At 40.5% G+C, this 10,172-nt stretch overlaps 1 non-coding gene and 1 pseudogene across 1 annotated transcript; one reads left to right on the top strand and one right to left on the bottom strand.

Annotated features, from left to right (window-relative positions):
- The first annotated feature begins 3,481 nt into the window (after nucleotides 1-3,481).
- LOC135049457 (U1 spliceosomal RNA) lies at nucleotides 3,482-3,644 on the top strand. Its single transcript, XR_010241210.1, has one exon. It is a non-coding gene; the product is annotated as a U1 spliceosomal RNA (small nuclear RNA).
- A 3,251-nt stretch (nucleotides 3,645-6,895) lies between these two features.
- LOC135049652 (U1 spliceosomal RNA) lies at nucleotides 6,896-7,074 on the bottom strand (annotated as a pseudogene).
- Nucleotides 7,075-10,172: the final 3,098 nt, after the last annotated feature.

The following is a 10,172-nucleotide window of genomic DNA, read 5'->3' on the forward strand; positions in this document are numbered from 1 at the left end:
ACTTCCACATGAGAAAACAGCAAAGATGCAGTGGCGTTAATGTTTCCTGGTGTCAACCTGTATTATTTCCGTAGATATTGAAATGAGGATGCATCTTGCTGCCTTTCCAATAAAGCAAGTTTAATTTAGTAATAGGTGAAAAACTATCCCTACAAAGATGTTAATCAGACACTTGGCTTTGTGGACACTTTTCAGAGAACAAATTAGTTAGCATAAAAATAAAGCCAGAAAATGAAGAGCTGTTTAATCACTCAATTGGATTTTTCTGCCAGCATATTTCTTTTTCTCTGCAACCCACTGCTAAATTGTGCTTCCTAGCTGTTTTTTTATAAAATCACTTAATCAAATCTAACTCTGATTACATCAGAGAAGGCCAGGTACCCTACACCATAAGAGGGGGTTTGAAATTTTGACTTGTCTACTTAAAGATCACCAAAATCTGAGAACAAGGTCAATTACATCCCTGGGTGGGATTGAACCACCAACCCTTTGATTACTAACAAAACACACTAACCGATTGCGCCACAGAGACACTTTGCAAACTTACATACTGACAAAGGCTAATAAGCATTAATCTAGAACGTTTCCTAGAAAAAGTTTAAAAAGTCAATAATCTGGAGAGTTTTTGTAAGATGTTTCTTCCATCAACCAACGAAGAAACACATTGGTACTTTCCCATGATGAGTGAGTGCTTCAGGATCTCTTGCACTTACATGTGCAGCAGAGTACTGCATTGGAAACATGCTGGGCCCATAACCCAGAGGTAGGCAGATTGAAACTATCCTCTGCTATATGCATTTTTTATTGTTAATTAAAGTAATCCAAAACTGGGATTGATATTTTTGCTCTTTTATTTTTACTTAAAGTACAATAACTTTTACCATTTTAATTTGTTTTAATAGTATATTGACAGTATTGTTTTCTTTCAAAAATCCACTTAATTTTCTTTACCCTATTATTATAATGGTAATTGACAAAAACAAACTACATTGTCACCAGAAGAGCAATACAAAATGTACAAGTGATATATTAAAATCATCTTTCCAGCTTGAATTTCAATGATGCATTGGGGCAACGATTTTGTGAGAAACACCTTCACCCTTAAATAAAGATTTTCTTAATTCCTTACCTGTGTGCTAATTAGATATCACCTTGTTTTCACATTAAACAGACTTCCACATGCGAAAGCAGCAAGGATGCAGTGGCGTTAATGTTTCCTGGTGTCAACCTGTATTATTTCAGTAGACATTGAAATGAGGATGCATCTTGCTGCCTTTCCAATGAAGCAAGTTTAATTTAGTAATAGGTGAAAAACCATCCCTACAAAGATGTTAATCAGAGACTTGGCTTTGTGGACACTTTTCAGAGAACAAATTTGTTAGCATAAAAATAAAGCCAGAAAATGAAGAGCTGTTTAATCACTCAATTGGATTTTTTTGCCAGCATATTTCTTTTTCTCTGCAACTCACTGCTAAATTGTGCTTCCTAGCTGTTTTTATAAAATCACTAAATCAAATCTAACTCTGATTACATCAGAGAAGGCCAGGTACCCTACACCATAACAGGGGGTTTGAAATTTTGACTTGTCTACTTAAAGATCACCAAAATCTGATAACAAGGTCAATTAAGTCCCTGGGTGGGATTGAACCACCAACCTTTTGGTTAATAACCATACACACAGACTGATTGCGCCACAGCGACACTTTGCAAAAGTACATACTGACAAAGGCTAATAAGCATTCATCTAGAACGTTTCCTAGAAACATTTTAAAAAGTCAATAATGTGGAGAGTTTTTGTAAGATGTTTCTTCCATCAACCAATGAAGAAAAACATTGGAACTTTCCCATGATAAGTGAGTGCTTCAGGACCTCTTGCACTTACATGTGCAGCAGAGTACTGTAATGGAAGCATGCTGGGTCCATAACCCAGAGGTAGGCAGATTGAAACTATCCTCTGCTATATGCATTTTTTTTTTGTTAATTAAAGTAATCCAAAACTGGGATTGATATTTTTGCTCTTTTATTTTTACTTAAAGTACAATAACTTTTACCATTTTAATTTGTTTTAATAGTATATTGACAGTATTGTTTTCTTTCAAAAATCCAATTAATTTTCTTTACCCGATTATTAAAATGGTAATTGACAAAAACAAACTACATTGTCACCAGAAGAGCAATACAAAATGTACAAGTGATATATTAAAATCATCTTTCCAGCTTGAATTTCAATGATGCATTGGGGCAACGATTTTGTGAGAAACATCTTCACCCTTTAATAAAGATTTTCTTAATTCCTTACCTGTGTGCTAATTAGATATCACCTTGTTTTCACATTAAACAGACTTCCACATGAGAAAGCAGCAAGGATGCAGTGGCGTTAATGCTTCCTGGTGTCAACCTGTATTATTTCAGTAGATATTGAAATGAGGATGCATCTTGCTGCCTTTCCAATGAAGCAAGTTTAATTTAGTAATAGGTGAAAAACCATCCAAGAGCTGTTTAATCACTCAATTGGATTTTTTTGCCAGCATATTTCTTTTTCTCTGCAACCCACTGCTAAATTGTGCTTCCTAGCTGTTTTTATAAAATCACTGAATCAAATCTAACTCTGATTACATCAGAGAAGTCTAAATACCTAACACCATAACAGGGGGTTTGAAATTTTGACTTGTCTACTTAAAGATCACCAAAATCTGATAACAAAGTCAATTACATCCCTGGGTGGGATTGAACCACCAACCTTTTGGTTAATAGCCATACACACTAACTGATTGCGCCACAGCGACACTTTGCAAAATTACATACTGACAAAGGCTAATAAACAATCATCTAGAACGTTTCCTAGAAAAACTTTAAAAAGTCAATAATCTGGAGTGTTTTTGTAAGATGTTTCTGCCATCAACCAATGAAGAAACACATTGGTACTTTCCCATGATGAGTGAGTGCTTCAGGATCTCTTGCACTTACATGTGCAGCAGAGTACTGCAATGGAAGCATGCTGGGCCCATAACCCAGAGGTAGAAAGATTGAAACTATCCTCTGCTATATGCATTTTTTTTGTTAATTAAAGTAATCCAAAACTGGGATTGATATTTTTGCTCTTTTATTTTTACTTAAAGTACAATAACTTTTACCATTTTAATTTGTTTTAATAGTATATTGACAGTATTGTTTTCTTTCAAAAATTCACTTAATTTTCTTTTTTGTGTGCTAATTAGATATCACCTTGTTTTCACATTAAATAGACTTCCACATGAGAAAGCAGCAAGGATGCAGTGGCGTTAATGTTTCCTGGTGGTAGTGGGGGACTGTGTTTGTGCTTTCCTCTGGTCAGCTCTGGTAAAAGTCAGATTTCTTTGTCTCAGATCTTCCTCTAGCCTTGTTCTTCTTTCGAGAGTTCCCTTGTGCTGCCTCAGTTGGATCTCCTTCACTTGACAGGGGGGTACCCGAGCAGCGACCCTCCCCAGCACTAGCCCAACTCCTACTTACCTGCCAGGTGAGATACTATGATCATGAAGGTGCTTCTCCCAGGGAAAGGCTCACCCATTGCACTCTGGGTGTGCTGCTCCTGCGATTTCCCCAAATGTGGGAAACTTGACTGCATAATTTGTGTTTCCCCTGGTCGGCTCTCGTATAATTCAGATCTCTTTGTCTCAGGTCTCTCTCCAGCCTAGTTTGCTGTCTGTTTCCACTTCTCTTTTCTTAAACCGCTCCCTTCTATGCCCTTGCGCACCTTAATTAAATCTAACTCTGATTACGTCAGAGAAGGCTAGGTACCCTACACCATAAGAGGGGGTTTGAAATTTTGACTTGTCTACTTAAAGATCACCAAAATCTGATCACAAGGTCAATTACATCACTGGGTGGGAACCTTTTGGTTAATAGCCTATGTAAGTGCAAGAGATCCTGAAGCACTCACTCATCATGGGAATGTACCAATGTGTTTCTTACAAAAATTCTCCAGATTATTGACTTTTTAAAGTTTTTCTAGGAAACGTTCTAGATGAATGCTTATTAGCCTTTGTCAGTATGTACTTTTGCAAAGTGTCGCTGTGGCGCAATCAGTTAGTGTGTATGGCTATTAACCTAAAGGTTGGTGATTCAATCCCACCCAGGGACGTAATAGACCTTGTTATCAGATTTTGGTGATCTTTAAGTAGACAAGTCAAAATTTCAAACCCCCTCTTATGGTGTAGGGTACCCGGCCTTCTCTGATGTAATCAGAATTAGATTTGATTAAGTGATTTTATAAAAAACAGCTAGGAAGCACAATTTAGCAGTGGGTTGCAGAGAAAAAAAATTATGCTGGCAGAAAAGTCCAATTGAGTGATTAAACAGCTCTTCATTTTCTGATTTTATGTTTATGCTAACAAATTTGCTCTCTGAAAAGTGTCCACAAAGCCAAGTCTCTGATTAACACCTTTGTAGGAATGGTTTTTCACCTATTACTGAATTAAACTTGCTTCATTGGAAAGGCAGCAAGATGCATCCTCATTTCAATGTCTACTGAAATAATACAGGTTGACACCAGGAAACATAAACGTCACTGCATCCTTGCTGCTTCCTCATGGGGAAGTCTGTTTAATGTGAAAACAAGGTGATATCTAATCAGCACACAGGTAAGGAATTAAGAAAATCTTTCTTTATGGGTGAAGATGTTTCTCACAAAATTGTTGCACCAAGGCATCATTGAAATTCAAGCTGGAAAGATGATTTTAATATATCACTTGTACATTTTGTACTGCTCTTCTGGTGACAATGTAGATTGTTTTTGTCAATTACCATTTTAATAATCGGGTAAAGAAAATTAATTGGATTTTTGAAAGAAAACAATACTGTCAATATACTATTAAAACAAATTAAAATGGTAAAAGTTATTGTACTTTAAGTAAAAATAAAAGAGCAAAAATATCAATCCCAGTTTTGGATTACTTTAATTAACAAAAACAATGCATATAGCAGAGGATAGTTTCAATCTGCCTACCTCTGGGTTATGGACCCAGCATGCTTCCATTACAGTACTCTGCTGCACATGTAAGTGCAAGAGATCCTGAAGCACTCACTCATTATAGGAAAGTACCAATGTGTTTCTTCATTGGTTGATGGAAGAAACATCTTACAAAAACTCTCCACATTATTGACTTTTTAAAATGTTTCTAGGAAACGTTCTAGATGAATGCTTATTAGCCTTTGTCAGTATGTACTTTTGAAAAGTGTCGCTGTGGCGCAATCAGTTAGTGTATAAGGCTATTAACCAAAAGGTTGGTGGTTCAATCCCACCCAGGGACGTAATTGACCTTGTTATCAGATTTTGGTGATCTTTAAGTAGACAAGTCAAAATTTCAAACCCCCTCTTATGGTGTAGGGTACCTGGCCTTCTCTGATGTAATCAGAGTTAGATTTGATTAAGTGATTTTATAAAAAAACAGCTAGGAAGCACAATTTAGCAGTGGGTTGCAGAGAAAAAGAAAAATGCTGGCAGAAAAATCCAATTGAGTGATTAAACAGCTCTTCATTTTCTGGCTTTATTTTTATGCTAACAAATTTGTTCTCTGAAAAGTGTCCACAAAGCCAAGTCTCTGATTAACACCTTTGTAGGCATGGTTTTTAACCTATTACTAAATTAAACTTGCTTCATTGGAAAGGCAGCAAGATGCATCCTCATTTCAATGTCTACTGAAATAATACAGGTTGACACCAGGAAACATTAACGCCACTGCATCCTTGCTGCTTTCTCATGTGGAAGTCTGTTTAATGTGAAAACAAGGTGATATCTAATTAGCACACAGGTAGGGAATTAAGAAAATCTTTATTTAAGGGTGAAGATGTTTCTCACAAAATCGTTACCTCAATGCATCATTGAAATTCAAGCTGAAAAGATGATTTTAATATATCACTTGTACATTTTGTATTGCTCTTCTGGTGACAATGTAGTTTGTTTTTGTCAATTACCATTTTAATAATAGGGTAAAGAAAATTAAGTGGATTTTTGAAAGAAAACAATACTGTCAATATACTATTAAAACAAATTAAAACGGTAAAAGTTATTGTACTTTAAGTAAAAATAAAAGAGCCAAAATATCAATCCCAGTTTTGGATTACTTTAATTAACAAAAAAAATGCATATAGCAGAGGACAGTTGCAATCTGCCTACCTCTGGGTTATAGGCCCAGCATGCTTCCATTGTAGTCCTTTGCTGCACATGTAAGTGCAAGAGATCCTGAAGCACTCACTCATCATGGGAAAGTACCAATGTGTTTCTTCATTGGTTGATGGAAGGAACATCTTACAAAAACTCTCCAGATTATTGACTTTTTAAAGTTTTTCTAGGAAACGTTCTAGATGAATGCTTATTAACCTTTGTCAGTATGTACTTTCGCAAAGTGTCTCTGAGGCGCAAACAGTTAGCGTGTTCAGTTGTTAACCAAAAGGTTGGTGGTTCAATCCCACCTAGGGACGTAATTGACCTCGTTATCAGATTTTGGTGATCTTTAAGTAGACAAGTAAAAATTTCAAACCACCTCTTATGGTGTAGGGTACCTGGCCTTCTCTGATGTAATCAGAGTTAGATTTGATTAAGTGATTTTATAAAAAAAACAGCCACGAAGCACAATTTAGCAGTGGGTTGCAGAGAAAAAGAAATATGCTGGCAGAAAAATCCAATTGAGTGATTAAACAGCTCTTCATTTTCTGGCTTTATTTTTATGCTAACAAATTTGTGCTCTGAAAAGTGTCCACAAAGCCAAGTATCTGATTAACACCTTTGTAGGGATGGTTTTTCACCTATTATTAAATTAAACTTGCTTCATTGGAAAGGCAGCAAGTGATGTCATCCAAGCAGTGGGTCAAAGTTGGCTTCAAACCTCGTCTGCTTATGAAAAGAGAAAAGGGGTATGCAGGGCATGGCGGCCTTTTGCGGTGCTTGGATGACCCCTAGTTCGCATTAAATAATGCAGTCGAGTTTCCCACATTTGGGGAAATCACAGGGGTCAGCATACCCAGAATGCAATGAATGAACCGCACCCTGGGAGAACAGTCTTCATGACCATGGTATCTCCTATGCAAAATAAGTATGATTTGGGATAGGGCTGGGGAGGGCCGCTGCTCAGGCACATCTCTGTCAAGTAAAGGAGATTCAACTGAGGCAGCACAAGGGAACTCTCATCTGGGGACAACAACTGCAGGGAGAACACATATTTTCAGATGAACATGGGAGGGCAGAAGGCTGCCTAATACTGAAGCACCCCCAAACAACAAACCAAATGCAACAACTAGTGCAAGCATTCCTGGGGGAAGGCCTGCAGCAGATGGATTTGCATATGGCGATGTCATCCAAGCAGTGGGTCAAAGTTGGCTTCAACCCTCGTCTGCATATGAAAAGAGAAAAGGGGCGTGCAGGGCATGGCGGCCTTTTGCGGCACTTGGATGACCCCTAGTTCGCATTAAACACCTCCACCCTCCGTCGGTGTGGGGCTCATGTTGGCTATGCCCCAGCCCCTGAAGCATTCAAGCTGATTTCTTGCAGCAGCTGGGCACTGTAACAGCTCCAGAGCTGCTCTGTAAGGCAAGTAAAAGGGTGTGGGCCCTGCAGCACTACCTGTAGTTCGCATTGTGCGAGACCCCTAGTTCGCATTAAACACCCCCACCCTCCTTCGGTGTGGGGCTCATGTTGGCCATGCCCCAGCCCCTGAAGCATTCACGCTGATTTCTTGCAGCAGCTGGGCACTGTAACAGCTCAAGAGCTGCTCTGTAAGGCAAGTAAAAGGGTGTGGGCCCTGCAGCACTACCTGTAGTTTGCATTGTGCATTGGAAGGCACAAAGTAAGCAGACAGGAGGAGAAGTCAGGATAGTGCACAAGGGTATAGACGGGAGGGGCTCAAGAAAAAAGAAGTGGAAACAGACAGCAAACTAGGCTTCCAATGCACAATGCAAACTACAGGTAGTGCTGCAGGGCCCACACCCTTTTACTTGCCTTACAGAGCAGCTCTGGAGCTGTTTAATCACTCAATTGGATTTTTCTGCCAGCATAATTTTTCTCTTACGTCCCAGAGGATGCTGGGGACTCCGTAAGGACCATGGGGGATAGACGGGCTCCGCAGGAGACATGGGCACTTAAAGAAAGACTTTAGATCTGGGTGTGCACTGGCTCCTCCCTCTATGCCCCTCCTCCAGACCTCAGTTTACTACTGTGCCCAGAGGAGACTGGGTGCTTTTCAGGGAGCTCTCCTGAGTTTCCTGACAGAAAGTATATTTGTTAGATTTTTTTATTTTCAGGGAGCCTGCTGGCAACAGACTCCCTGCATCGAGGGGCGGAGGGGAGAGATGCACACCTACTTCTGTGAGTTGATAGGCTCTGCTTCTTAGGCTACTGTACAGCATTAGCTCCAGAGGGATCGGTACGCAGGTCTCACCCTCGCCGTCCGTCCCAGAGCCGCGCCGCCGTCCCCCTCGCAGAGCCGGAAGATAGAAGCCGGGTGAGTATGAGAAGAAAAGAAGACTTCAGAGGCGGCGGAAGACTTCATGATCTTCACTGAGGTAACGCACAGCAGTAAAGCTGTGCTCAATTGCTCCCATACACCTCACACACGGCAGTCAGTGTAAGGGTGAAGGGCTCAGGGGGGACGCCCTGGGCAGCAATATAGACCTCTCTTTGGCAAAATAAATATATATGCAGCTAGGCACTGTATATATATATATAAGAGCCCCCGCCATTTTTTTACTATATTTGAGCGGGACAGAAGCCCGTCGCTGAGGGGGTGGGGCTTCTCCCTCAGCACTCACCAGCACCATTTTCTCCACAGCACCGCTGAGGGGAAGCTCCACGGACTCTCCCCTGCTTATACCACGGTAGAAAGAGGGTCTTAAAGAAGAGGGGGGCACATAATTAGGCGCATATATATATGGAAATACAGCGCTACTGGGTAAACATAAAATTATTGTGTTTTTTTCCTGGGTCATATAGCGCTGGGGTGTGTGCTGGCATACTCTCTCTCTCTGTCTCTCCAAAGGGCCTTGTTGGGGAACTGTCCTCAGATAAGAGGATTCCCTGAGTGTATGGTGTGTCGGTACACGTGTGTCGACATGTCTGAGGTAGAAGGCTCTCCTAGAGAGGAGCAGGAGCAAATTAATGTGGTGTCTCCATCGACAACGCCGACACCTGACTGAATGGATATGTGAAATGTTTTAAGTGCTAATGTAAACTTATTACACAAGAGATTAGACAAAGCTGAAGCTAGGGAACAGTCAGGGAGTCAACCCATGCCTGTCCCTATGTCGCAGGGACCTTCGGGGTCTCAAAAGCGCCCACTATCCCAAATAGTTGACACAGATACCGACACGGATTCTGACTCCAGTGTCGACTACGATGATGCAAAGTTACAGCCAAAATTGGCTAAATGTATTCGATATATGATTATTGCAATAAAAGATGTTTTGCACATCACAGAGTCCCCTGTCCCTGACACGAGGGTACACATGTATAAGGGAAAGAAACCTGAGATAACCTTTCCCCCCTCACATGAGTTGAACGAATTATGTGAAAAAGCTTGAGAATCTCCAGACAAAAAGCTGCAGATTCCCAAAAGGATTCTTATGGCGTATCCTTTCCCGCCAATGGACAGGATACGGTGGGAATCCTCCCCTAGGGTGGATAAAGCATTGACACGCTTATCCAAAAAGGTAGCGCTGCCATCCCAGGATACGGCTACCATCAGGGACCATGCTGACCGCAAGCAGGAGGTTACCCTAAAGTCCATTTACACACATTCTGGTACCTTACTCAGACCGGCAATTGCGTCGGCCGGGGTTGTAGCGCGGTGGCAGCATGGACAGATACCTTATCAGCAGAGATTGAGACCCTAGATAAGGATGCTATGTTATTGACCATAGGGCATATAAAAGATGCTGTCCTATATATGAGAGATGCTCAAAGTGACATTAGTCTACTGGGTTCTAGAATAAACGCTATGTCGATTTCTGATAGACGAGTCCTATGGACCCGGCAATGGACAGGTGATGCCGACTCAAAAAGGCATATGGAGGTTTTACCTTACAGGGGTGAGGAATTGTTTGGGGAAGGTCTCTCGGACCTAGTCTCCACAGCTACAGCTGGTAAATCAAATTTTTTGCCTTATATTCCCTCACAGCCTAAGAAAGCACCACATTATCAAATG

The sequence above is a fragment of the Pseudophryne corroboree genome, unplaced genomic scaffold, assembly GCF_028390025.1.
Source record: "Pseudophryne corroboree isolate aPseCor3 unplaced genomic scaffold, aPseCor3.hap2 scaffold_99, whole genome shotgun sequence".
NCBI classification, from domain to species: domain Eukaryota; kingdom Metazoa; phylum Chordata; class Amphibia; order Anura; family Myobatrachidae; genus Pseudophryne; species Pseudophryne corroboree.